The following is a 17,309-nucleotide window of genomic DNA, read 5'->3' as shown; positions in this document are numbered from 1 at the left end:
CTTCCTCTGGATCTCTCTGAGCTTCTATCTTTAGGGAGGTGTGTGAGGCCTGGGGCCAAGAAACTGGGTCATCCCATGGCCACATCTTCCTGTGTGGAGCTGCACCCTCCCAAGAGTGGCCTTAGAGGTGGTGTGTCCCAACACTTCCTCCTATGGCTTTTCACTCATCACCAAACTTCCACCACTGCAAATGTCTTCAGTTTAGTTCAGTTCAGTCACTCGGTAGTGTCTGACTCTTTGCAACTCCATGAACCACAGCACACCAGGCCTCCCTTCCCATCACCAAATCCCTGAGTTCATCCAAACTCATGTCCACTGAGTCAGTGATGCCATCCAACCATCTCATCTTCTGTTGTCCCCTCCTCCCCCGCCCTCAATCTTTCCCAGCATCAGGGTCTTTTCAAATGAGTCGGCTCTTCACATCAAGTGGCCAAAGTATTGGAGTTTCAGCTTCAACATCAGTCCTTCCAATGAACACCCAGGAATAATCTTTAGGATGGACTGGTTGGATCTCCTTGCAATCCAAGGGACTCTCAAGAGTCTTCTCCAACTCCACAGTTCAAAAGCATCAATTCTTCAGTGCTCAGCTTTCTGTATAGTCCAACTCTCACATCCATACATGACCACAGGAAAAACCATAGCCTTGACTAGACGGACATTTGTTGACAAAGTAATGTCTCTGCTTCTAAATATGCTGTCTAAGTTGGTCATAACTTTCCTTCCAAGGAGTAAGCCTCTTTTAATTTCATAGCTGCCATCACCATCTGAAGTGATTTTGGAGCCCAGAAAAACAAAGTCAGCCACTGTTTTCACTGTTTCCTCACCTATTTGCCATGAAGTGATGGGACCAGATGCCATGATCTTAGTTTTCTGAATGTTGAGTTTTAAGCTAATTTTTTCACTCTCCTCTTTCACTTTCATCAAGAGGCTCTTTAGTTCTTCACTTTCTGCCATAAGGGTGGTGTCATCTGCATATCTAAGGTTACTGACATTTCTCCCAGCAATCTTGATTTCAGCAAATCTCTTAGCTGATAATAAATGTGGTGTGGCAAACAGAGAGTAACAGTTGTAGTTGAATATGTGTCAAATCCCTGCTTTAGTATTTTAAAAAGCAGCTCTCAAAGTCCAAGTCAAGCCCCTCAAGTCCACTGAAACTTGGATTTTCCTCTCCATGGGACAGGAGGAACAAAGCTTACCTGTGGATTTCCTGTACATGCTGGAAACAATATATGTAAAATACTGGCCTGCAGTATGAGCTCAAATGGATTCGGATTTGGATTCAGGTGTTCTTCTTCTTACTCCTATTCCACTACTGACCAGACCAGGCATCTGGCTTCCTGGTGGTATTAATGATAGACTCATATAGGATGTCTTCACCACTGCCTCTTCTACAGATTGGGGGCTTTGGAGAATGATATAAGAGTGCTGCCCAGGGCCTGCCCCCCACAGGAGTCTGCAGAACCAACACGAGAGGCTGGGTGTAAAACTGAGTGAGGGAAAGGGACTGAGAGACAGAACGAATAAGGGCTTGGGAAAGAGAGTGGATAAGAGATTGAGAGCGAGAAAGTAAGGGAGAAAGAGAGGTCTTTCTTGGCCCCTTGAAGGACAGCAAAGATAACTAAGACCACATGGGGTGTCCAGACCCTCAGAATTGAGATTACAGTCCACAGAGGAACCAACAGATGAGCTGAGGGCATTCCAGGAAAATGAAGTTAACTACATTGAACCCTGAGTGGAACATATAGTGTCAGTCCCAAATGTGTGCCTCCAAAGGTATTAGAGTTGTACCTGAGGGCCTGACCGTGGTCCTTCTCCACTAGCCAAGAACTCCCCCTGCAGGGGCTCCTTGGGGCCTAAGAGAAAGGGAGGAAGTTCTCACAGGAAAAGGTGGGAGGGCTGAGCCCCTTCCAGCAGGTAAAGGAAGTGAAGGAGACATTGATCTATACCCAGGGCCAGATTGGGTATTTTTGATCCATTTCACAGATGAGAAGGCAGTGGTTCAGGGAGATTAAGTAACTAACCAAGGCTATGCATGCAGCCAGTAAGACATCAAGGTTACAGCTCATGCAAAGATCATGCTGTCTATATTCAACAGGCTGTAGAAGAGGAAAAGACCCCCAGGTGGGGATCACTCTGGAAGGAATCAGAGAGAGGAGCCACTGTCAGCTGCTTGAGTGAACAAATCGATTCTCTTATGCAGTACAACCTTGCCTTGCTCTCAGGTAGGCTCTTTAGCTGGAACATGTACGGGTAGTAACTGTAAACAGTTCTAAAAACCAATTAATAGCTACTATTACAGAATGCCAGATGAGAAGAGGGGCATTGAAGACATTTTACACTTGATGCTTACACAAGCCCCAGCAGGTACTGCCCATTCCATTTTACACACAAGGGCACCAAGTCTCGGCGGGTAGGTGGCATGTCCAAGATCACACAGCTGGCAAGCAGGGCTTGAACTCAGGCTGCACACCTCCAGAGACTTTTCATGTCCCACTATCCCATGCCACCTCTCTATGTGTTAGCTTCGCCTTATGTCCACAAATAATTCACAATAGAAGTGATCCTCAAGAAAGTCCACAGGAAACCCACAGCCGGGAGCCAGGTCAGCCCTCACTCCAGAGAAAATCTGCATGGGAGAATTTCTTGATGGCCCAGTGGTTAGGACTTGGTGCTTTCACTGCCAGAGCCAGAATCAATCCCTGGTTGGGGGACAAAGATCCTACAAAGCAGGTAGCACAGCCAAAAAGAAAGAAAACCTGTATGGGAAACCATAGGAAAATCTGCTGAAGACACAAACTCCTCACCCTGTGGCAACTGGAGCCATGTCCTACAGCAGCTCTCAACTCTCCAGAGCCTCTGAAGCAGCCAGATTCTTCCAGCTCCCACTTGCCCAGCTCATTACTCACTTTTACTGCCAAGCCCCAGAGCCTCTCCCTCTGTTTGAGAAAATGCCCACAGTGTGAGCCCTGGAGGAAGACCTCAGCCCCTCCTCAGAAGCTCATAGCCACACCCTGACTTCCCCAGACTCCTAGGTAGCCAGAGAGATGGATCAGAGCTGGAAGCTTGCAGACACCCTATCCACACTCTGTCCTGGGGGCCTGGCCCTGTGCCAGGTAAATCTGTACTGTGCTGGGCCCAGGTGGGCTGCAGGTGGACCAGGGGCCTGGTTGCAGCCTTCCTTCCTCACTCCTACTCAGGAATGATGGCCAGGAACCATTTAATAAAATGCTTTTCTGCTTCCAATCAGCCAGAGTTGGTCTCTGGTGCTTTCGGCTAAAAATCTTCCTTCACACACTCATTTATTCATTCACTCACCAAATATCCATTGGTCCCCTGGGATCCATAGGCTCCTGAGTAATCTCCACCACCCACTGCTGGGTGACTGCAGAGGAGCAATTTTTTTTTTGTGCTCAGTTTCCTTACCTATAAAATAAGAATAATTATCACCAGTAGCTCATAGGACTGCTCTAAGATTTAAATGAGTTACCATATGCCTGGTGCACGGTAGGCTGTATGTGTTAATACTAGTTAATGTTATTGTTATCATCATCATAATTGTCATTATTTATTATAGCCACAAGTACCACTAAGGGCCAGGCACACATGTGGGCTTTGGAAAGTAAGTACCACCAGGGCCTTAATCCCAGGAAGCAGAAAATCTGACTGTGAAACAGGCAGGACATGTGACCACAAATGGGAGATGGTCAGTGTTGTGGAAGGGAAGGAACAGAAGGGGTTGCTCCATGGAGGGGTCAGATTTGCATCTGAGAGGATCTACCCCAACAGAGGACCAAAAATTTTTCCCTCACTGACTAGTCTAAGATGGACCAATACCACCCTTTCTTTTTCTGTATTCTTTCAAAATACAAACATGCAGGGGGCAGGGAAGGAGGGTAGAGGTGGAGGAAGGGTGTCTCTTAATGTCCTCCCTTCTGAAAAGAGGACACACAGCAGCTGCTGTCAAGGGCAAGCTGTGAGAACATCTCCAAGAGACAGAGAAAGGAGATGGGGAATAGTGGGAATGCCCAGCAAACTCCTGACTTTGCTGAGGGGGTTGTCATACTGGGCCACCTGCCTACCAGCCCTGGACCAAAACCTGACTCTGAGTTTTGATCAGAGATGAAGCCCCACAGCCACCCAGGCAGGGACCCAGCAGAAGAGAATGAAAAACTCACTTGGGGAGGTGTACCATCTACTAGTCTTCACTGAGGGCCCCTGTCCCCTCCACGTTGTCAACATCACCCCAGGGCAAACGGGGAATGACGCTGTCTTAGGGGGCTGTGGGATAGGAGAAAGCAGCTCTCAGAGGAGCCCAGATAGTGGAGAGGAGCAGTTTATTTCTCTGTTTTGATCTTGTTTTCTTGGGTCCAGGGGTTCCTCGCCTCACTGTCTTCTTTCTTCCTATCCTCCCCTAGGTTTCCAGGACCCTTACAATGTCCCCAGGCAGCCTGCAGTCCCCTCTATCATAGCCCTTCCAAATGGACATCTGCCAAAATACCTCCCTGAAGCAGCCAGTAGTCTGCGCCACCTCTTTCCCCTCTACACAATGGCAGACCTTCAGGGTCCACCACCCACCACCAACAGGAGCAAGTTCCAATGGGCCAGCCCTGCAGGCAGGGCCTTCCATGTCCCCCAGCCCCACCCCCTCCACGCACACACCTCTCCCACCTTTCCACCCTCCTCATCATGGGCCATAGGAAATCCTGGGATTGCAAGTTTTCACAAGCTGATCCTGGTTTCCTCATCCAACTCATTCATGCCCTTTCTCTAAGACCCAGCTCAGGTGCCAGGCCCCTCAATGGGTTGGATGAGGAAGCCAGGACCATCTTGAGATAAGCTTACAACCCCAGGATTTCCTATGGCCCATGATGAGGAGGGTGGAAAGGTGGGAGAGGTGTGTGCGTGGAGGGGGTGGGACTGGGGGACATGGAAGGCCCTGCCTGCAGGGCCAGCCCATTGGAACTTGCTCCTATTGGTGGTGGGTGGCAGACCCTGCAGATCTGCCAACATGTAGAAGGGAAAGAGGTGGGGGTAGAATTTTTCTGTTTTCTCCCTCTTATACCTCCTCTCTTTTGTGTCCAAAGCTCTCTGTTTTTACCACATTCCAGGTGGATCCTAGTGGGTCACACTCATAAAAACTTTTAAATGTAACAAAAATAATCCAAATGCACTGCTTATTTCTGACTGAGAAATGATGATTTCACTGGACATTGAACAAACATCCAGGACATAACCACAAACCACATGACAGAAATAGAAAACAAACAAACAAACAAAACCCTTTCCTTACTTCTTCCCCATAAATTCTTCCCCCTCCCAGTCTTGTCAGCTTGCCTCTTCTTTTTCCTACACTGCCCTTCACAGTCCAATTCATCTTAGCCTTCAGCAACCTCCACTCCTCACCCAGCAGCCTTAGCAGCTTTCCAGAGCATGAACGTGCATGCGAGCCCACACATTCTGCAAACCAAATATCCCCCTTATTCCAATACTCTCTGTCCTTGAGACTGTATGGTGAAGGCTCAAAGGGGGTTTGAGTGGAGAGGGAGATGCATGCCCCAGAATTCCCTTGGTTCCAGATTTGCTCCGCAAGTGGGAGAAATGTGGTTTTCATCAACAAGGCAGTCAATTTCACTAGGGTCTATTTTGATAAGAAAATAAGATTTGTGTCCAAATGGTCACATTTTTTAATGATTTATGTTAATCAGTTCTCCTATGGCTGTGAGCTTGGCTGAGGCAGGGTCCTTCTTTCCTTTCCCTGCACACTCAGAACCATGTGGAGATAGGTGGTACAGGATCCAAACCAGAGGCCCACACACCAACCCCAGCATCAAGTCCCTGTCCCACCGCCACTGTGATTGTCCTTGTCACTACTGCAGTTTCTGGTCACAGTAAATATGCCCTGAACTAAAGGAAACAGTGGTTGGGCTGTGGGCATTTGTTAACCTAGTGCCTTGAATGGAGGAAGGAGTATCTCTCAGAAACTTCCATATTCATGACTTCGATGTTATTTGTTCTGCCAACAGTGCAGCCCAGACACAAAGAAAGGGGAGAGGGTAATTCACACCTTCCTCAAGAGTCAATCCTGAGTCTTATTTATGCAAAGCCTTGCCTGGGGGATCATCAGACCTAGCCCACTTGGGGACCCAGCTTTAACTCCAACTTCCCAGGCAATGAACATTCCCAGAGGAGATAAGCCAACAGGCCCAGAGGCCATGGTCTCCCAGCAGGCAGACAGCAGGTGCCCCAGAGAGGTCCTTGGAGGAACATGAATAATGATAAACCCAAAGAAGAGCCTAGTGATTTCCCTTTGTGACAACAGCCTGCAACGCCTGTCACACATACTACTCATCAAACAAGTATCTCCCCTGTGCCTCATGTGAAAGGCCTCCCACGACACATTGCTTTTATTCTAGAGTGTGCCTGGGGAGTGTGACAGGTGGCAAGATCTAAGAATATCCTCATCTGCCTTCTAAAATGAGATGGAAAGGGGCCCAGCAGGGGAGTCCTGTGCTGAAATATTATTATTATCAATTACAGTGACACTTTCTGACAGTACAGTGCTTTGTGTTATTTCAAAGCCTGATAACATCTGCTCTTTTGTTTGGCCCTCACCAGGTCACTTTGCAAAACAAGGGCTGTGATCCTCTACCTCTGCCGAAAGAGAGGACTGGATTTGGACTTGGACTTCAGAGGCTGGGCTGAGGCGACATGGAGGCAGTGGCTTCAATAGTCTGGGTCTGCCTGGTGCCCTAGTGACATGCGGCAGAGCCTATGGTCCAGGGAGTAAGAAGAGCAGGAGGGAGGGAACTGACGCCCCGTGCTTGAGCGCTCCCAGCTTTGCTTGGTTGCTGTTTAAGATGAAGAGTTTGCCTCACTGCTCTGCATATGGTCACCACATTCCTCCTGGCATAAGGAGCACACACGCTAGTGTGTCCTGAATTGTGAGAGTCTGTAAGAGCTTACATGTGGTGAAAATGTGTTCCAAGAACCTTTAAAATATTTATGTCGTTTGATCTAGTTATTACACTTCTGGGAATGCATCCATAACAGTGGATAGAGAGCAGCCTTGAACTTCACATGTATCAGGGTTCACATCCTGACTCCGTATTCACTCATTTGTCATATGGGAATGTTACCTGCCCTCCTTTCATCTCCAACTCCCTCGATTGTGAATCAAGAGTCACAAGTCCAATGGACAGTGCCGAAACACAATGGTCACTCCATACTGAACAATGTTATGAATACAGAAAAACCGCATTCACAAAGATGCTTTCACAAAAATGGTTACCTAGTCTGTGCATAAAACTTTCTCATGAAATAGGACAAAAGTTTGTTTCTTCCCTGCCTTCTGCAGATAAAAAATTTTCCAAAAAAAAAAAAGAGTAGAAAAATCAGAAACAATTAAATGGTGCAAAAATAGGGAGATTCATCCCAGAAATTTAGAATTAAATGTGAATTTAATTAATGAATGTGAATTAATTAAATGTGAATCTTTAGTAGATGCCACAAACATGGTGAACTTCCAAGGCCAAGGAGCCTGACCTACTGGCCAGAATTCGAAACCTGGAACACAACCAAGGGACAGAAAGGCCTCTGAGCAGAGGTGAGGGTGAAGAGACACAGCTGAGTTGTTCATATATTTTATGATCTGATTACAGCGAGAAATAAAAAGCAAGTCCAGCTGTCTACAAGCAGGGTGCCCAACATCAGCCCATTAGTGTCCTGGAGTCACATCCAAATTAGCATTTGCTCTGGGTTTATTAATGAAATCTCCAACATTTCCTTCTCCAATGCATGAAAGTGAAAAGTGAAAATGAAGCCGCTCAGTCGTGTCTGACCCTCAGCAACCCCATGGACTGCAGCCTTCCAAGCTCCTCCATCCATAGGATTTTCCAGGCAAGAGTACTGGAGTGGGGTGCCACTGCCTTCTCCTCATTACTAGTAGTTGTATTCAAATAATCCAAGATAAATTTTCAGACTGCCATTTTACACCTCAAGCTTCTGCTAAGGTCTGTTAAGTAGCATTTACAATGAACATGCAAAGAGCTTTTCCACCAGCAACTGAAAGGTGATAGGGATAAGTCTTGTGTAAACATCTCCCTTTCAAGGATAGAATGCCAGGTCTCTGCTCCCATGAGAAAGGTCACTCAAACGTAAGGCCTTAGGGACAGTTAATTGCTCCTGGCCACTGGGGTGGTAGAAATATCCAAGGATACCACTCCTGCTCCAGAGGGGCCCGTGGTCAGTCATGCCCAGGCTGTGGAATGCAGCACCCCATGTACACATGTGGGAGAGTGAAGCTGAGGACTCCAGCTGTGGCACATGCACACAGGACCTTGAAGGCTCAGCTACGGTGTTTGTGAGGCAGCCATTTACTTGCTTTATTATTCTGTAACACTTTCAAAAAAAATTTTTTTAATAAACACTTTCAGTAGCAATAAGCTCAAAGAAAGTCATATTTAAATTTACTGAAAATTAAGTACTGAATTTCTCCTTCTGAAGGAAGTTGGTAATAGATATGCACATTAATTTGCACAAAATGTCATCATTTACCGTGAGAACCCTGGAAAGTCAAAGCCCCAAACTTAAAAGAAAGGGATCAACTTTTAATCCAAAATTCAAATTCTTGTGTGTGTGTGTGTTTTATTTTTTTATTTTTTCTCATTGAACTTTTTTTAATGGGTCTTAAATTCTGTGACAGATTTTTGGTCAAGTTGTTTTCATTAAAAAGTACTGATTTTAAAAACTAATAACTTAAACTGCCACACACAAAACATATGGTCCACAAAAACATTCTCTTTTCCGTCTGAAGGTTTTACAATGCATTATTATCATTAACCAGTCTTTTACTATTAAACTTAAATGGCCAATTGAGACAAACAGTTCTGAGACCGTTCTTCCACCACTGATTAAGACTGGGGCGGCAGGTATTGGGGATAATATTCATTTAGACTTCTGAGCTTTCTGGGCAGACTTGGTGACCTTGCCAGCTCCAGCTGCCTTCTTGTCCACTGCTTTGATGACACCCACAGCGACTGTCTGTCTCATGTCACGCACAGCAAAATGGCCCAGGGGAGGATAATCAGAGAAGCTCTCAACACACATAGGCTTGCCAGGAACCATATCAATGATGGCAGCGTCACCAGATTTCAAGAATTTAGGGCCATCTTCCAGCTTTTTCCCAGAACGACGATCAATCTTCTCCTTCAGCTCAGCAAACTTGCAAGCAATGTGAGCTGTGTGACAATCCAGCACAGGTGCATATCCAGCACTGATTTGGCCTGGATGGTTCAAAATAATCACCTGAGCTGTGAAGCCAGCAGCTTCCATGGGTGGATCATTTTTGCTGTCACCAGCCACCTTGCCACGATGGACATCTTTGACAGACACATTCTTGACATTGAAGCCCACGTTGTCCCCAGGAAGGGCTTCACTCAGTGCTTCATGGTGCATTTCTACAGACTTCACCTCAGTTGTTACATTGACTGGAGCAAAGGTGACCACCATGCCAGGTTTGAGAACACCAGTCTCCACACGACCCACAGGAACAGTACCAATACCACCAATTTTATAGACATCCTGGAGAGGCAAATGCAAGGGTTTGTCAGTTGGGCGAGGTGGTGGCAGGATGCAATCCAGAGCTTCAAGCAGGGTGGTCCCATTGGCATTGCCGTCCTTACAGGTGACTTCCATCCCTTGAACCATGGCATATTAGCACTTGGCTCCAGCATGTTGTCACCATTCCAGCCAGAAATTGGCACAAATGCTACTGTGTCAGGGTTGTAGCCAATTTTCTTAATGTAGATGCTGATTTCCTTAACAATTTCCTCATATCTCTTCTGGCTATAGGGTGGCTCAGTAGAATCCATTTTGTTAATGCCAACAATTAGTTGTTTCACACCCAGGGTGTAAGCCAGAAGGGCATGCTCACGGGTCTGCCCGTTCTTGGAGATACCGGCTTCAAAGTCACCAACACCAGCAGCAACAATCAGGACAGCACAGTCAGCCTGGGATGTGCCTGTAATCATGTTTTTGATGAAGTCTCTGTGTCCTGGGGCATCAATGATGGTAACATAGTACTTGCTGGTCTCAAATTTCCACAGGGAGATATCAATGGTAATACCACGCTCACATTCAGCTTTCAGTTTGTCCAAGACCCAGGCATATTTGAAGGAGCCCTTTCCCATCTCGGCAGCCTCATTCTTGAACTTTTCAATTGTTCTCTTGTCGATCCCGCCACATTTGTAGATCAGATGGCCAGTCGTGGTAGACTTCCCCGAATCTACGTGCCCAATGACAACGATGTTGATGTGGGTCTTCTCCTTTCCCATTTTGGCTTAGGTTTAATGGTGGTTTTCACGACACCTGTGTCCTGGTGGCAAACCCGTTGCAAAAAAGTGTGTGTGTGTTTTAACACTGCCATGTGATGATGACTAAATCCCATGACTGTAGGATGTACCACTCTATCTGTGATGCATGATTTTTCTTTTTTTTAATGTTAAGTATAACTGTATTTTTATATAGCTGGTTTCTTTGTTTTCATTTAATTTCATATTAAAGTATACTTGATTTGCAAGTATATCATCATATTAGTTTCAAGTAGTACAGCACAGCAATTCAGAATATGTATATTCCCTTCAGATTCTCTTCCCTTGCAAATTATTATTAAAACAAGATATTGAGTATAATTCCCTGTGCTATACAGTAGGTCCTTATTGGCTATCTATTTTATATATAGTAGTTGTTATTTAGTGCTCAGTAGTGTCTGACTTTTTGCGACCCCACGGTCTGTCCATGGAATTTTCTAGGCAAGAATACTGGAGTGGGTTGTCATTCCTTTCTCCAGGGGATCTTCCCAACCCAGAGATTGAACCCCGGTCTCATGCATTGCAGGCAGACTCTTTACCATCTGCGCTACTAGTGAAGCCCATATTTAGTAGCGTGTACATGTAAATCCCAAACTCTTAATTAGCATGACGGTTTTTTTACATCCACAGATATGTTCTAGAATGTATTTCTTTTGTTTTAATGAAGTGATTGATATGTAGTTACAAAACACAAAGTGATAGTTGACTTCATCAGCAAAAAAGAACATCACACACAATGAAATGATGCCAGATTTACACACTGCCCTTAGATGCCTCAAGTAGAAATTATTTCATTTCAATAATGGTTTTATTTTCTCATCAATCTAGGGAATCAGCATCAAGCTTTTGTAAGTTCATTCATCAAAGGTGAAACATTTGACATTATTATGACTGTTATTATAAATAAGTTTAAAGGTTCAATGCTGAAAATGAAATAATTGTTTTGCAATGACTATATGATTAAAAAATTTAGTAGCACACAGTATGTGGTACAAAAACAATATTCTTAATAAATTAAAAAAGTGTAGCAGAATATATTTGGAATAAATTGTAGTCTAAATATAATTGATAATTGCATTCCAGAAAGCTGCACTATTTTATTCAAATAGAAAACACAGTTTTCACATTTAAAATATTTTTATACATACATAGAGAGATGGATTTCAAAATGATTATAATAAAACTGACATGGAAAACAAAAAATCACCAGATTACTCCTCTACTTTCTCTTTGTGGTCTATTATCAAGCTGATATTAGAAGTATTTGAAACTTCAAAGAACTACTTTGTGAACCAGCATAAATGGCTGAGTGATACTACACCTTTCTCCAAATGAGTCCATGAAAGTTTAGTTGCATTTAGATCAAAATATTCAAAGAAATACACATACACACAAATTTGCTTTGAGTCTTTTATCAAAATTTAATTATTGGAAACAAACAGGAATCCATTGAAATGTGTTCCCTTCAAACATGAGCTTAACAAAATAAGCAATCAAAAGCTCAAATTCTATATGAGTTTTTATATAAAATGATAAATTGCACTCTGTAATAGCTTCCCTGGTGGCTCAGAGGTTAAACTGTCTGCCTGGAATGCGGGAGACCTGGGTTTGATCCCTGGGTCAGGAAGATCCCCTGGAGAAGGAAATAGCAACCCACTCCAGTACACTTGCCTGGAGAATCCCATGGAGGGAGGAGCCTGGTAGGCTACAGTCCGTGGGGTCGCAAAGAGTTGGACATGACTGAGCGACTTCACTTTCACTTTCAATATTTCAACTGTTTTTATTGCATAAACTTATACTCTAAATTGTAATAAAATAAAATCAAGAAAGCCCATGATTTCAGTGTCTAAATTTAGCAAAATTTTCAAAAAATCATACAGATAACATAAGAGTAAGTTTTGTCATATAAAAAGTTTCTTTAAAGAAACTGCTCATAGAGGAAGCTATGAGGTAATTCCTACTGACATATTTGGGCTGACATATTTTTCCATAAAACACAATTTTGAAAAAATTGCATGTAATTTTGTGGACAAAAAAAAAATTACCACACTGAAAATTACATTCTTCAGAACAATACTAGGAACAATGTACTAGAAAAAATAAATGGCTAAAAACTAGATGAACAGCTGTCAAAATTTAAAATCAAATTTAAGATAAAGTCAAGCAAGAATTTACAACAATTGATATTTCATCAAAAATTTCTTTTAAAGAATGTATCTAAAAAAGAGGGAATATATGTATATGTGTGGCTGATTCACATTTCTGTGCAGCAGAGACTGACACAGCAGTATAAATCAACTGTACTACAATTTTTTAAAAATGTATTTTTCTACTTTATTTTAAATTATGTTTAGATAGGATGTCCATGTCTAAACAACTATTATGCAATGCAACAACTACTCCATACTGTTACTTTATGATGTTGGTTGCAGGATAAGCATAATTCTACTGTACAGTAGGTATTCTGAGGCATCCATTATTTACATGGCCATTAAATCTATTGTCGGTCTCTAAATGGCCAAATTGTTCCCCCAGTCACAATGGCTTAGTTGCTGACTCAGTGCCTAGAAGCACAGAGCTATTTCTCATTGCTTACTGTCTACTTAGTGTGTACTACGTGCCAGGAGCCACATAAATAACCTGACAAATGTTAGATCTCAGTTATCACAGTCTCCAATTTATAAACAAGGGAAATGAAACTCAGAAGGCTTAAATTCTTATGCCAGGACCTCATGAGCAGAAAATGGTCATGACCTATGAAGTTCCTGTGATATTGTACTGTCCCTCATCCCTAGAACACAAAACCTTTAAAGCCCACTTAAATTTACAGTGTCTCCTACCATTCATTTATTTCTTTTTCATGTTTTTTTTTTAATCTTAACTCCTTTGTTATAAATTATTTTTGCCAAAATGGAAAATATTAGTTTTTGCTTTTCTGATCTTACTTACATAGTCCTCCTTGAAAGTGGGGGTTTTGCCTTCTTCAATACAGCTGTGAACAAGAGAGATCGTAGGCCACTGTACATTATAAACACTGGCCAACACATTACTCAGTGAAATTTTGTTGCACAAACACCAACATAAAGTGTAGGTGGTATGATCAAGAGATATAGAGAAGAAAGAAACAGCCATGAACTGAATTTCTCAAGTCTTCATTGATGAATGGAGCTTATTATTTGTCCATGTGGTCAGTCTCCCTCAGAGGCTGGAAATTTACCTTCTGACAACTGGGAATCACCAATTGATATCTGTAACCATTAGAAACATTCTGAGATTATTTAAGCATGCACGGTTCCTCTAGGGAAGTGTAAGGAATGAAGAAAATAACCAAACTTTTTTAAATTAATTTTTATTTGCATATATTTGCTTTGCAATGTTGTGTTGTGTGAATCAGCTAAATGTTTACATATATCTGTTGGAGAAGTGTGTAATTTCTCCAGTTCTGTCTCATCACAGCAAAAATGTGGAGTGGCAGACCAGTGTTACAGCTCTGGTATAGCTGTTTAAATGGTGTACTAGTGTTACAGCTCAGTTTTATTTGGCAAGCAAAGGACAACACATCCTTGAGGCGTGAGGGAAGGCCGACCCAAAGAAGCAAAGAGAAAAGAGAAAAGCTCAATTTGGCTCTTCTTTTTATGTTTTTTCTCCTCCCCCTGACCCTGCCCTATGTAAATTGGGCTAACCAGGAGGGCTGTTCGTTTCACCTGAAGTTATCACTCCAGTCCTCAGATCTTCCTATTTTCATGGGCTTTATTCTGCTTTGTCGTTTAGCCACTGCCATTCTGGACTCCTTTTTCCTATTCTAACTACCTAACATTCCCCACTCAAGAGGCCCAATTTTTTTCAGAATAGCAGTGTTGAGGTCTCTCTGGCTACTTCCTGCTGAGCTGGGACAGCAAGGGGCATTGGGCCTCCCCTTCTTACTATTCTCAAGCCTCAGAGTCCTTACAGTGGTGTCCGTCTAAGGGTGAGTGATATTTTCTGTGGTTGCGTGTAGTTTTATATATCCTTGTTGAATTGACACTGCATGTTGTAGCTTGTTGACCTGGGCAGAGACAAAATGGGTTAGACAATTGATAATACATGGAGTAATAAATATGGTGATAACAGATATTAGTAGGGGCATTAGCTAACTCCAAATTCCCCCTCGCCAGGAGAAGGATCCCCTAAACAGAGATTGTAGCCACCCCGAGAACTCTCCAGCTTTTTCTTTAAAATCCTATGAGATCTGAATGTTTTTCTTGAAGACTGTGAGATTTTCTTTAACTTAACTGGAGGTATTGACCCAGAAATAGCATGTCTCATTCAAGATGGCTCAAGTCCCTCCTTGTTCAGAGATCAGAAGATCTATCTCCTGTTTGTTTTGGAGTACAACCCCTGCAAAGCTGTGCTGGCTCTTTAGAGCTATCCTGAGAAATCTTACCCCCAGAAACTTAATTTTGGTGGTGTTCATTAGAATGACACTCATTTGTAGTCCTGTATAGGTATCTGAGATCTCCCAGGGGCTCACAGGTGTATTGAGTGTCCTCTTCTGTTTTCTTCCACAGCTTGACTCGTGAGTAGTGAATCCAGGAATCGTGTCCTGGTACCTTGACTGCTGTGGGTGTAGAAAATATTACAGGGTAGGGGCCCTTCCATGTGGGCTGGAGTTGAGCCTTTTGGAACCCATCTTTCCCTACTTTAATTAGGACTTGAGTCCCTGAAGTATATAGTGGTGGCTCTTTAGAATCTTTTTGGTCCTGTTTGACATCCCACAAGTGTATATCTTGTTGGAATTGACAAATGGCCATGGCATAAGACTGGACAGTCTGAGCTTCTGGATCTAGGAAGAGGTCATTGTCATAAACAAAGGTCTCCCATATAGCATCTCATCAGGACTAAGACCAACCTCTTCCTTAGGGGCAATGCGGGTGAGGAGGAGAGCTATTGGTAAAGCTCCTTCCATCCCAGGGAGGTCTCCTGGGTCATCTTTTTTATTGGTGATTTTAAGAATTGATTGGCTCTTTCTACTTTTCCTGGAGACTGAGGCCTACATGCACAATGGAGATAATAAGGAATGCCCAATTCTTTAGAGACCCATTGGGTGGCCTTAGAAGTAAATGATGTCCCATTGTCACTTTGTAATGACCTAGGCAGACCAAATCTCAGAATGAGTTCGTGGAGCAGTTTTTTACCACCTTGTCAGCCCTTTCAGTCTGGGTTGGAAGGCCTTCAATCCATCCTGTGAATGTATCTATCATGACTAATAGGTATTTATACCCTTGAGAAACTGGCATCTGGGTGAAGTTCATCTGCCAACCCTCTCCTAGGTAGGTCCCATGCCATTGGACAGACTGGGCCAGTTGGGGCATTGAGCTCCTTGGAGGTTGTTTAATTACAAGTGGGAGAAGAAGAGACCACTTGCCTTATAGTTGTTTGGAAGCTTGTTCCTCTGAAGGACCTTTCTAGTAATCTTTGGAAGGCCTTCTCCCCTAAATGAGTGGTGGCATAAAAGGAATTAACCTACTTCCATTGGAGGTTCCCAGGTAGAAAAAGGAGTCCCTCCTTTCAGAATCACCCCCCTATGATCTTCTTGAAAGCCATCACTCTTAGCTTTAAGAGTCTCCCCTTCAGTATATGAAGGAATTTCTGGCAAATTAGTCTGTGAAACTAAGGTTTCAGTAACGAAACCTATTAAATCATTGTTCTGTAATGTTAGTCACAGCTGCCTGATTGGCTGTTTGGTTCCCTCATGCCACTTCTGTACTCCCTTTTTGGTGTCCTTTACAATAGGAGACTGAAATCTCAGACAGCAGATGGACTACCTCCAAGAACCTAAGGATTTGATCACCAAATTTGACTGGGGACCCTCGGGTGGTCAAGCGGCCTCTTTCTTTCCAAATAGCAGCATGTACATGTAGCACCATAAAGGCATATTTGGAGTCAGTGCAAATGGCTACCCTTTTTCTTTATCCCAGCTCTAAAGCTCGAGTCAGGGCTATGAGCTCAGCCAACTGGGCTGAAGTAACTTGTGGCAAAGGTTTAGTCTTTATGGTCTCAAAATTGGAGACTAGTGCATGTCCAGCTCTTCTTTTTCCATCCAAGACAAAGCTGCTTCCATTAGTGTACCAGATTTCCTCAGGATTGGTCAGACAATCTTCTGACAATCCCTCTTTGGGTTTTGTCCAGCGGTCCAAGGTTTCTAGGCAAGAGTGAAAGGGGAGAGAGCCCTTGGGGGTAGGCAGGAGGGTGGTTCAGTTAAGAACCTCACAAGGGGATATAGCCATGCCTGAATTTTCCATCAGCACTGCTTGGTATCTGAGGATTCTTTGATCAGACAACCATAAATGGCCTCTCCCATTCAGGAGTTGTTTCACTTGATGGCTGGCAAAAATAGTTACTTTGCCCCCAAGAGAGAGTTTTAAAGCATCTTCTATCAGGACTGCAATAGCTGCAAGATTTCAAAGGTAGGGAAAGATCTCTTCCCAATAAGGGAGTAGGACACTCAGGGACCCCCAGAAACTGGTGGGAAAATATTTGTCCATCCAAGCAACAAAGAAATGCTCAGGTGAATCTTTTTGTAATTGTTTTTCCTGTAGCATCCAAAATGGTACAGGTTTGGGAGGAGAAGGGTCCAGAGTAGGAGGTCAAGACAGAGTATGTAGACCCTGTGTCAACCATGAAATTCTCAGACCTACTTGCCACATCCAGTTGCACCCTTGACAACTGTGATAGTTGTCTGTGACAGGTGGGCTGGCTGGATTGGGCTGCTTCAGTCCTGTTGAACCACCATGAGGGAAGGCTTGGCACTTGACCTTGAGGCTCCTGTGTCTCAAGAGCAGAGTGTCACCCAATGTCCCAATGGATAGTATTTGTAGCAAGCCATTTTAGGAGACTTGCCATGGTTTGAACACTCTTTGGTTCAATATCCTGTCTACAAATTAGGCATATGCCTCATGCCTT

At 43.6% G+C, this 17,309-nt stretch overlaps 1 pseudogene; it reads right to left on the bottom strand.

The window, feature by feature from the left end:
• Positions 1-8,686: 8,686 nt before the first annotated feature.
• Positions 8,687-10,370, bottom strand: LOC138432733 (elongation factor 1-alpha 1 pseudogene; annotated as a pseudogene).
• Positions 10,371-17,309: the final 6,939 nt, after the last annotated feature.

Source organism: Ovis canadensis, chromosome 2, assembly GCF_042477335.2.
Source record: "Ovis canadensis isolate MfBH-ARS-UI-01 breed Bighorn chromosome 2, ARS-UI_OviCan_v2, whole genome shotgun sequence".
NCBI classification, from domain to species: domain Eukaryota; kingdom Metazoa; phylum Chordata; class Mammalia; order Artiodactyla; family Bovidae; genus Ovis; species Ovis canadensis.
This window is presented reverse-complemented; position numbering and strand designations above follow the sequence as displayed.